This window comes from Dipodomys merriami, unplaced genomic scaffold (assembly GCF_024711535.1).
Source record: "Dipodomys merriami isolate MVZ:Mamm:240054 unplaced genomic scaffold, mDipMer1.0.p SCAF_307, whole genome shotgun sequence".
Taxonomy (NCBI): Eukaryota; Metazoa; Chordata; class Mammalia; order Rodentia; family Heteromyidae; genus Dipodomys; species Dipodomys merriami.
In genome coordinates, this window is record NW_027204571.1 from 725,318 (window position 1) to 736,970 (window position 11,653).

Here is an 11,653-nt window from a genome sequence, read left to right on the forward strand (position 1 = left end):
CACTGGTGGCTCAGGTCTGTCATCCCAGCTACTCAGGAGGCTGTGATCTGAGGATCATGGTTCAAAGCCAGCCCAAGCAGGAAATTCTAGGAGACTCTTATCTCCAAGTAATCACAGAAAAAGCTGGAAGTGGTGCTGTGGCTCAAGTGGTAGAGTGCTAGACTTGATTAAAAGGAGCACAGGGACAGCGCCCAGGCCCTGAGTTCAAGCCCCAGGAATGGCACAAAAAAAAAAAAAGTCCTCATGTTCATAGAATCCTGTGCCAAGCAGACATTAAGCCGGACTGTGGTGCACAGAGCTTGATGAAGGGGGCACCTGCCGAGGAATGAGGGAGGGAGTGCATGGCGGAAGAGACTGCACACTGCTGAGCTCCAAGAAGAAGGGAAGGGCTGCAGGCAGGCTGCTGCTGTGTCTCAGCCCCAACCAGCACAAGGGCAAGAGGAATCCCGGATCGGGCAGCCAAATGGCTGTGTGAGGACTCCACTGTGCTCAATGCAGCCAGGAAGGGTTGCGTTGGCCTGCAGTTGGCTGTTTTCCTCTCTTCTTCCATTCACTGGGGGCCTCCTAGCTTTTCCAGGCTTCAGTGAATTTTTTCTCTCCAGTCCTAAGGCTTGAACTCAGAGCCTGGGCACTGTCCCTGAGCTGCTTTTGCTCATGGCTGGCACTTGAGCCACAGCGCCACTTCCAGCTTTTTCTGTGTATGTGGTGCTGAGGAATGGAACCCAGGATTTGATGCATGCTAGGCGAGCACTCTACCCCTGAGCCACCTTCCCAGCCTGCTTCCTTGAGTTTGTAGACTCAAAGCCAGGCAGGCATGGGAGCACTCAGGCCTGTGCTGCAGGCCGGATGGAAGAACGAGGAGACACTGTGTATATGGCAAGTTAGAAAGCAGCGCCGCCACACAGAAAGGACATGGAAACGGCCAGCAGCAGCCATCTTGGAGGGTGGGGCTATGGACCAGTGGTGGTGTGGCTTCTTTATACTTCCTATGTTTTCTGCTGTACAAATGGTAAAAAGCCAGCATGTTAGGCCCCAGGCCCAAACTCCCAGAGTTCCATGTCAGATCTGGCCACTCGCTCCAACCTACCAAATAAAGAGAGGAGGAATGGCAAGGGGAGAGGAAGATTTATTGCCCAGGACAGGCAGCTGCAGGAAGAGGCCAAGTAAATGCTTCAGCCAGTCTCCAGCCACCCGTGGGGCCTTAGGTTCAAACACAGGATTCAGGCAGGCGGCAATTTACAGACCGGTCTGTCCGTCTCAGGGCGGCCCAATTGCCCATCATCTCCGTCCTGTTTAGGGAGGAGCTGCAGCAGAGATCTTGTTATGGCTGTTTTAGCGATCTGGTTGGGATAAGCAAGTCTTGGTGCAAACCCCTGGTCTGTCGTGTGCAGGCTTTGCCGTTCCCTCCATCCGGGCAGCTTTCTCCAGCTCCTTACAGACGTGTGTAGGAGTTGGAATCTTTCCTGTCAACGTGGTTGCCTGACATAAGCATCGCCATTTTAAGAGTAGCTGTCATCTTAAGAGAAGTTAATTTAGTTAAGACACATCCTGTTTGTAAGAATTGTTTTTCTTCTGGATGCCAGTGGCTCACGCCTGTAATCCTAGCCACTCAGGGGGCTAGAGCTAGGATTGTGGTCTGAAGCCAGCTCAGGCAGGAGAGTCCGTAAGACTGTAATCTCCAAATAACCACCAAAAAGCCAGAGGTGGAGTGATAGCCTTCAGAAAAAAAAAAAAAAAGCGGCGGGGGTGGGAGGGGGTGGAGAGGGGGAGGCAATAATTATTGTTTTTCTCCAGGTTTGGAGGTGAGGCATTAGAGTGCCAGTTGAGTAAGAATTGTTTTTCTGACAAGTCTTGTCTGGGTATCTAGTTTTTGGTTAATTGTTCAGATAAACTTTGAACCCCATTCAAATCACCCAATGATACAAGATTATGAACCTAAGTTCTGACCAATCAGAAGGAAGGGCAGTAGCATTAGGGATAAAACCAATGGACTGCCTGCCAAGCGGAGTTGCTGTGTTCTTGTTAGAAGCATGCTCTTCCACAAAAGTAAGCTTTGCACTCCAGTATTCAGAGACATTTCCAACACGTGCTTTTCGGCCAAGCGCAGGTTGAGTATCTGTTATCACGGTGAGGAGAAAAGCAGTGCAAGGCCAACTTCAACAGCTACATGAGCAGTCACAGGAAGGCCAGGGGCAGCGCTTGGTTTTCCTATGTGCCCCGCCTTCGTGTGTGTGTGTGTGTGTGTGTGTGTGTGTGTGTGTGTGTGTGTGTGTGTGTGTGTGTGTGTGTGTGTGTGTGTGTGTGTGTGTGTGTGTGTGTGTGTGTGTGTGTGTGTGTGTGTGTGTGTTGGGGGGTTCCCATTGGAACTTCCTGAGAGGATAATTTACAGCACCAGGGCTATGACCGAGACTGGGCTTCCCTTCTCCAAAACTGGTCTCCCTTTCTGGTCTTTCCACCTCTTGAAGCCTCTTCCTGCTTCCCTAAGCTTCACGTAGGACGTTCCTATCCCAGAATCCTCTAGGGCATCCCAAAGCCCAGGTTCTTCAACCTCAGTAAGTTGAAATTTTGGGGTCTTTGTTGTGGGGCCATTGTAGGGTGTTGGCCAGCTTCCCTGGGCCCCACCCATTGATGGCAGTAACGCAATCCCCTTGTTCTTTGTCCCCCAAAGCTATGACTGATGTGTAGCAGTTAGCTAGGGCTGATGAGGAAATGTGGGAAGCTTACAATGGAAGGAAGATGGGACCACAAGTTCTCTGAGAGGAAACACTGTGCAGCAGCTGAGATGTCTCAGCTCGCAGGAGATCTCAGCCCTGCAGACTGGAATCTCTCACAAGGGATCTCTATAAATACCCCAAGCCCAAAGGCGAATCCTGGGGTTCTGGTTCTAGAGATGGCCACTGTCGGCCCATTGCAAGTGTATTGATAACAAGTATTTAAACTTTTTGCTGAGGATTGACTCCTTCCTTGGGCATAGGGAAAAGCCTGACAATCTCTGTGCAAAAGCCAACATCTCTGATGCAGGAGAGAGGATCCGGGTTTTGGGTTAAATGTTTTTTAGCTGCTTGAACTGTATAAATTGACTGTCACTTTCTTCTCTGTCCAAGTAGCATCAGCACCCCCTAGGTTCTATGCAGCTATTGGGAGTGAAAATGCCCAGTGAGCAGGCGTTGTGTGTTTTATCCCTTGTCATTGCAGTAACATCTTGACAGTATCTGGCACACAATAGGGGCACAGATACATGGCGAGCAATTGTTTTGTGTGTGTACTAGTAATGGGGCTACCTGTGAACCAGGGAATATTAGATGAAAACTCTGATACTAAGACTTAGCGTCTGCTTCTTAAACCATAAAGCAGGTAAGAGATTATTGGCGCTATATCGCCCAGATTTGCTGCAATGTGTTCATATCATTCAGACTAAATTTTTTTTTTTTTTTTTTTTTTTTTGTCGGTCGTGGGGCTTGAACTCTGGGCCTGAGCGCTGTCCCTCAGCTCTTCAGCTCAAGGCGAGCGCTCTACCACTTGAGCTACAGTGCCACTTCCGGTTTTCTGGTGGTTTATTGGAGATAGGAGTCTCACGGTCTCTCCTGCCCGGGCTGGCTTTGAACCGCGATCCTCAGATCTCAGCCTCCTGAGTAGCTAGGATTACAGGCGTGAGCCACCAGCGCCCGGCTATTCAGACTAAATTTAGGATACTGAGTGACCCAAATTACCATGGGATTGTTTCTGGGTGGCCTTGTTAAGTTTCTTGTGCTTCTGCTCTGATCTCACATCTGCATTCCATGCAAAGACCTTGTTCTACTGTGCACTGAGGCTCTTTGAAAAGTAGTGGCCTGTACCTCTATTATTATTTCACAATTTTCTTGTCCAAGTTCAGAAGATAGCTGACTCCATAGTGCAATGTTGAGGTATTGCTGCCCTCTGCTGGTCAGAACCGGTACCACACATGGTTCTAGCTACCTCCTGGGAAACTGAGGCCCAGAAAGGGGAAAGGACGTTGCCATGGGGCCAGAACTAGCTATGAACAGGGTAGAGTATTGAATTTGTGGCCCCCAACTCTCCTCTGTTCCTAGAAGCAAGAAAATGCAGGCTGGAAAGTCGCCTGTTTTATTGCTTCTTTAGGCTCCTGGGTTTTTTTCCTCAATGGTCTGATGGAGATCTTTCCCTGACTTCCTTCACCACCCAAACTGGGCTTCCGGTTCCTTTCCTCACACGAGGGGCGCTACCTCGGGCCTTGAGGCCCAGAATCCTGCTCTTTGCCAGAATGTTTTACAGAAATGATCTTGGATCCCTACTTTGTAATATACAGCAGGAAATCAAAGCTCAGGTTGACAATGGCTAGTCTTGAGATGCAACTTGCCTGTAAGCATAAAAGCTGGGACGAGCCGGGTGCCATTGGCTCACGCCTGTATAATCCTAGCTACTCAGGAGGCTGAGATCTGAGGATCACAGTTTCAAGCCAGCCCAGGCAGGAAAGTCTGTGAGACTCTTACCTCCAATAAACCACTAGAAAACTGGAAGTGGCGCTGTGGCTCAAGCAGTAGAGCACTTGCATTGAGCTGAAGAGCTCAGGGACAGCATCCAAGCCCAGAGTTCAAGCCCCATGACAGACCAAAAAACCTGGGATGTGAATTTAGGATTTTTTTTCCTTCAAAATAAATAGAAACAGAAACTCAAACTAATCCTTTAGCCCAACGGTCCAGAGCAGCACTATTCAAAATCAGCAAAAGGTGGCAGGAATCCATATGCCCATCCCCAGCCAAGTGGGTGGATAAACTTGCCACAGGTGTGCCCGCTCACGCACCGTATGTCTGACTTACATATCTATCATGTCACCAGGAATCTCTCCCTCATTTCCCTCTGCTTCTCTGAATGACTGCATCTCCTGCCAGCAGCAGCTTTACATCTATATCCTTATAGCTTAGCAAAAACTCAAGCTCAAATGCAACAGTGCCTTTTCAGTCATTTGAGGCAAACTGAAAGTTCCAGAACCAACCTGACTCTGGAACACAGCACAGTAGCTGTGGGAAAATGGGGTTTGGATTGTCCACGGCAGGGGCTCGAGGCCTGTGGAGGGGACAGCTCGACTTAGTCAAATCACCAGGGAGTGTAGGAAATAGGGTTCTGCCAAAAGAAGGGCCAGGAGAGAAAAGACGCAGTCAAAGCCACCAGGTATCTCCTCTGGAGGAGCGGATGAGCTCTTCTAGCTAGTGGGTCAGGAAAGCATTTGTGAATCTTGTGAAATTGGCAACCTCTGAGGTCACTAGGGCCTAGTACTTTTGTGGATGATGAGAGCAATAATCTAAGGGCTGTGGGTGTGGCCTGGTGGTGCAAGGCCTTCCATTTCAACCCAATAAGTACAGAAAAACAAGCTGGGTGCTGGTGGCTCGCGCCTGTAATCCTAGCTACTCAGGAGGCTGAGATCTGAGGATCACGGTTCAAAGCCAGCCTGGGCAGGAAAGTCCATGAGACTTTCTGGAGAGTGAACCACCAGAAAATCAGAAGTGGTACTGTGGCTCAAGTGGTAGAGCACTGGCCTTGAGCTGAAGAACTCAGGAACAGCACTCAGGCCCAGAGTTCAAGCCCCACAACCTACAAAAACAAACAAAAAAACAGCAGTAGTTCACACCTAAGACCCTGACCTTCAGATGCCCTTCTGTGGCAAACGAAGTATACCAAATTGTGAGGTTGACTGGGCCTCTGCCCTCCGGGAAAACATGAGCAGGTTGTTTTTGCCTGGAAACCCCAGGGAAGATCAATGCTTTTCTGGAGCTCTTTCCTGCAAGCCTTCTAGAGGCACAGGTCCCTTAGGAGGTCATAGATTTCCTTCCTCATGCAGGGAGGGACATCCATTCAGCCCAGGTCTGAGGACTATTTTGTTGGCACTGGTGGTAGGAATTCTTGGTGGTCCTCAGTGTATGTGGATCCTTCCTTCTGGGCAGGGAATGTGGGCAACAGAATAAGGACTACATTTCCCATCTTCCACTGCAGGTAGGTATGGACACGGGACTCTATTCTGGCCAATGGGCTTCAAAGCTGCAATGAGAAATTGTGTCCTTGAAGCGTGGAACAGGCCTTTGCTCTCCTCTTCCCTCCTTCTAGCCTTCTGCTAGGAATCCAGTCCTAGGGGGGCAGGGCTAGACATTTTGGATCATAAAAATGGGAGCAGCACCCTAGAGATGGCAGAACTGGGCTCCTGGATGAATTTGTTGTTCAGAGCTGCCAAACCAGACCTGACCCAGCTCCAAATGGAGGCGTGGAGAGACAGCAGTTTCTCATGGAGACCACTGTTCTTCGGAGCCTCTATTGCATGTAGTTAGTTGCTGCAGAGAACCTGTTTCTGGACATTTCCAGTGTCCTTAGGGATGAGAAAGGAAATCAACAGAGGTGCTACACTTTTGATAAATACCATATGATGGTGTGCTACCCCATTCAAGCACTAAGACCACCACTGACAAAGACCTACCATAGGCTAGGTGTTACAATTACTCTTAGAGGTAGAGAAAGTGAATCCCAAGGAGTTAAATTCATTTCTCTACATCACACAGAGCCACTTATTTATGCTAGCTTCAGCAAACAATTATAGAATAAGGACTTAGTCATGGAATCTTCTAGAAACACTGTTGCAAAAATCAGAGTGGTTCCAGAAACCACATCAATCAGAGTTGGAGGACTGTCACTCATGAGCCTTTGTCTGAGGGCCTTGGTCTCTTCATTTGCTTCTTGATTTTCTTTGTTTGTTGTTGTTGTTTTTTGTTTTGAGACTGGTCTGTCTGCAGTCCACACATTCGCTATGGAAGATCCACTCTTTGGGGAAAGAAATACAATTATTTAAATTGCACTTAATCAGAGAAGCCAAGTAGTGGGCGGAGCTGTGTGTGAAGGCTACAGGGGCCGGGACGTTGTTTCAGAATAAGGGCAAGGGGGGTAGGGATGAACAAAGCAAACCAGAGCTCCACGAAGGAGCCCTGACTGGCTGGCTGAGGTGACAGCGGGAAGACACGGTTTTGTTGGAAGCAAAAAGCTTGGGGGGGGGGGAATTACAGCCATCTCTAATCCTGGGCTCTCCTGCACCTCTTCCAGCAGCGGAGGCAGAAGTGGGGGCGCCCTCTCCCCGTGCTTGCCTGTGCCTCCACACACCCTGACTTGACCTCCTGACCTGCTCCTCAACTCTGGCCTCATTTTCTCTTACTGTCTCTGCTTTTGCCCACAGCGCCATCTTTCTCACTTGGTGCCGGCTTCTCCGCTGGGCCTGGCTGGAGATGCCCTCACAGACCCCGCTTCACTGGCCTCACAAAGCTGGACCAAATAGAAGGCGTGACAAGGGCCAAAGAGAGTACTCGTACCTGACCTATGAAAATGGCAAGCCCTCTGCACAGTGCCTTCATCTAACAATAAAATGACATTTAAATACAATAGGTCCAACTGTGTCAACGTGGTCTACATGAAGCTGCTGTCGGGGCCACAGACGGCGGGCGCTGGTAGCGGAAGCTATCGATGCCAAGTATCAGAGCACATGCTCCACCACACAACCAAGGGCTGGCGGCTGGGGGGGGGGGAAATCTCGTGGGCTGGAGGAAATATAGAGGAGAGGCTGCAAGGGGTCAGGCTTGTTGGGGTCAGGAACGTGGGGGGCAATTCTCTACTGAGGACCCCTCCAAAGAGCCGTGGAGCTGGGGGCTCTTCCAGCCTTCCCCGCCCTCACCCTCTGCCTCCTCGCAGACATCCCGTCCACAGCTCCATCTCCCCAGCACAACCTTATCCTGCTTTTTCCCTCTGTTCCCCGGAGCAGAATGCCCTTCTGGAATGAACTGAATGACATTTATCTCTGCTTTAATGAGAAAGGCTGTGAGTCATTAATTCAAGGAAGTTGTTTCTTCTCCTGAGGGTGGTGTGTTCAACTTTGAGGATAAAAAGGAGATGCCTTATTCGGGTAGATTAAATTTAAACACACACACACACACACACACACACACACACACACACACGTTTCCTCAAAAGCTTAAATATAAAGTTTAAGCTTAAAAATAGAATATCTACCATATGATGGAGAACTCAGCTTGGGTCTATATAAAGCCGGACGCCTGAAAGCAGGGACATGAACGGAGAGTGTACCCACCCGGTTCACGGCAGCATTACTCTCTAGAGCCTAGAGAAATGGAAATGACCGAAGTGTCCAGGGATGGATGAATGGATAAACACAGCCGGCACTGGTGGCTCACCCCTGTAATCCTAGCTACTCAGGAGGCTGAGATCTGAGGACCAAGTTTAAAGCCATCCCAGACAAATGAATCTAGGAGACTCTTATCTTCAATCAACCAGCAAAAAGCTGGAAGTAGAAGTGTGGCCCAAATGGTTTGAAATCAGGTTTGAATGAAAAAGCTAAGTGAAAACTCAAGGCCCTGAATCCCAGCACAAGAAAGGAAGGATGGAAGGAAGGAAGGGAGGAAGGAAGGAAGGAAGGAGGAAGCCATGGAGGGAGGGAGGAAAGATCTTCTGAGCATTTTCCAACAAGCCTTCATTGTATGAAGGATTGTGGGTAGAAGGGAAGGAGAGAGGGAGGCTGGGAGGCAGGAAGGAAGGAAGGAAGCAGGAAGGAAGGAAGGAAGGAAGAAAGCAGGAAGGAAGGAAGGAAGAAAGAAAGCAGGAAGGAAGGAAGGAAGGAAGGGAGGGAGGGAGGGAGGGAGGGAGGGAAGGAAGGAAAGGAAGGAAGGAATCCTGATTAGGTGATGAAAAGGGAGAGAGGTTTAGAAAGGCACAGTTGCTGAGGAACTGGAGAAATACAGAGGAAAGCAGGCAGGGAAAATGCTGCCATGACCTGTTTTCTAGCTCCTGAGTGAGAACACAGTGAACCGTGCTGAAACAGCACACCCGAGGGGCAGAGACGAGTGTCACTGCTGCAAAGTCACGCCAGTCCTGGCGCAGAGTCTGAACAGAAGGGAGAAAGGAGCAGGGTGCTGGTGGCTCAGGCCTGTCATCCTAGCTACTTGGGAGGCTGAGATTTGAGGATCGCAGTTTAAAGCCAGCCTGGGCAGGAAAGTCCATGAGACTCTTATCTCCAATAAACCACCAGAAAACCAGAAGTGGCGCTGTGGCTCAAGTGGTAGAGCTCTTGCCTTGATCAAGCTGAAGAGCTCAGTTACAGTGCCCAGGGCCCGAGTGAGCTCAAGCCCCAAGACGCACGCGCACACACACACACACACACACACACCCAAGTGAGCTCAAGCCCCAAGACACACACACACACACACACACACACACACAGTAGAGCCCCAGCCTGGTAGCAGAGCTGTTATGACATCATTGATGTTATTTCAAAGTTACCTGTGCTCCCTTTAAGTGCAAAATGTGTGTAACCCAAACCAAAGTGCCTCGCACAGTCCACAGCCCCCGATTCAGCCCGCTTCTCCCTCATTTCCAAGTTACAGATCTCGGATCTGACCAGTAGAGCACCACACCTCCCTCCATCAGGGTGCCCCGATTCTGTTCCAAGTCGTTTTCCTCCCTTGGTTTTAAATGCCCCCCTCACATACGGAGCTCGCCAATCCTGTTTAGTGCTTGATCTTCTGGCCCATCCCTGTGTCTGTCATGGCTACCAGTGCTGCTTCGATGGCCATCCTGTCAACCCTGTCACCCCTGGCTCGGTGCTGCCAGGCCCTTCCCCATCTGGGTGCTGAAGTCCTTCCTCAGCCCCACCCCAGCCCTGAGGTCTTTATTCGGGAAGGGACAGGGAAGAGGAAGCGGAATGGGGAAGCGCAGGGAAAGCAGGCCGCACAGGACGCACTGAGGACAGGCGGCTGCTGGTGGGTGGCAGTGGGGGAAGGTGGCATTGGGGGAGGGTGGCAGTGGGGGACCCACCCCCCATCCCCGGGGACCGCGCAGAGGCAGCCGGCACAGGAGGAAGAGGCTCAGACAGTGTATTAGAGCAGCCATATCTCCCCCAAGAGGGAGCCCGTGGCCTCCATCCCCAGCCAGGCAGCAGCCTGTCTGAGGGACCGGAAGAGAGGTAATGGGAGTTCAGGTGGGTCTGGGCGGAGAGGAGTGGCCGCTGTATGTAAGGCCAGGGCTGAGCCTGTCAGTTCTGTCAGTCCTCCAGGCCCCAAGGGGGATCTTGACCATCCCCTCCTCCTTACACGTGAGGACTTCCGGGTCACGCCCAGCCCTGGCAGGAAGGCAGCGGTGCCCAGGCATCACGGGCGATGGGACCAGTTACAAAGAAGGATGAGGGCAGAATTCGGAGACAGTGGGCTGCTGGGGCCGGCCACAGAGAGAAGCCTTTACCACTGCCCGGAGGAGGAGGACGGGCCCAGCAGCCTCGCCAACAAGCATCGGAGCAGGGAGAGGCCAGAGCCCCGATGGACCAGAAACACAAATGAGCTCAGACTGGAAAAGCAAACGTCTACTGGGCCATTTACCAGGCTGGAATAACACGAGGGGATGCATCTGGCTGCCAAAATAGCGCTGCCCTCTAAAACAACAGAGAACCAGGAACCCTCCCACCTGCAATTACATGGCTAAGAATCAAACGTTCCCCTGCTCCTTGAAAGATCCAGGGCACCTTAACCCAGGGCAGAGCCTCTGATAAAGGCTTCTAGATAGAATCATCTTTGCGTGATTGCTTCTAAGAAAACAGAGTCCTGGCTCTCTTTTACAATCCATTTTTGAAGTCCACTGCTGACACAGGACTGCTTTCCTTTAAGCTTATCAAAACTTGATTTTATTTTGATTTCATCTCAATGTCACCTTCCTCAGAATCCTACAAGGACCCCATCTCCTCCCGTGTTTGATGTCCTGGGCTCCAGGGCCAGGTGGTCTCCCTCATTGGATGGTCAAGAAACCAATATTGTTGACCTGTGGCTTTGTTCTTGGTGATCTGGGCTGACAAAACAGAGCAGAGCAGAACCTTGAGGGTCAGGAGGAAGACCCAGGATAGAAATCAAGCTGTCTGCGCCATAGATCAAGCTCAGAAATTTCTTTCCTCTGCTAGGTCTAGTGTGCCCGGGAGACCATCAGCTTTCCCATGATTTCTATTTGGCTCTTCCTCATGCTCTGTGTGCCTTTGAGGAATTTGTCATCCACACCATGAGTTGCATTCCCATCTTCCCCGAAAGTCTGAATTCTGTTGTATCATTGTGGGTCTTTAGGAGTTGCCCTGTCTTTTCTTTTCTTTCTTTCTTTCTTTTTTTTGAAAGATGAAGGGTTTGAACACAGGCGCTCCAGCACTTGAGCCACACTCTAACCTCTACACCCTAGGATTCCCTGTCCCCATCTGAAGACCAGAAAATTGTCAGGGAAGGGAGGCAGAGAAGGGATACTGTCAGTCACCCAGCACTCCTATAAATGGGGGCTGAATAGAGGGCTGTAGAAATGAACCAGTCAATCTGAGAGTCTTGAGGCAGTGGAAAGATCTAGACCCTTTTCTGAATCACAATGGGAGTATTGGGTCTCATGACATTTGAAAAGCTACTCCTTTTGCTCCAATGAAATGAATTATAAAACTCGAATGCAAGAGGGGAAAGGGAGAATTCTAAAAATGCCTGTCTTCTGAACACCATCTTTGTCTGGGGGAGGCGGGCGGGGGTGGGTCCTCTGCCCGCCCGGCCTGTGACACTTGGCTCCTCTTGTTTATGCCAGTCACATCTGCTGCAGCTGCCAG

General features: G+C 50.5%; 1 protein-coding gene across 3 annotated transcripts in view; it reads right to left on the reverse strand.

The window, feature by feature from the left end:
• LOC138840929 (intraflagellar transport protein 81 homolog) overlaps positions 1-11,653 on the reverse strand; it is a 154,808-nt gene that overhangs the window by 106,918 nt on the left and 36,237 nt on the right. The window lies entirely within an intron of this gene.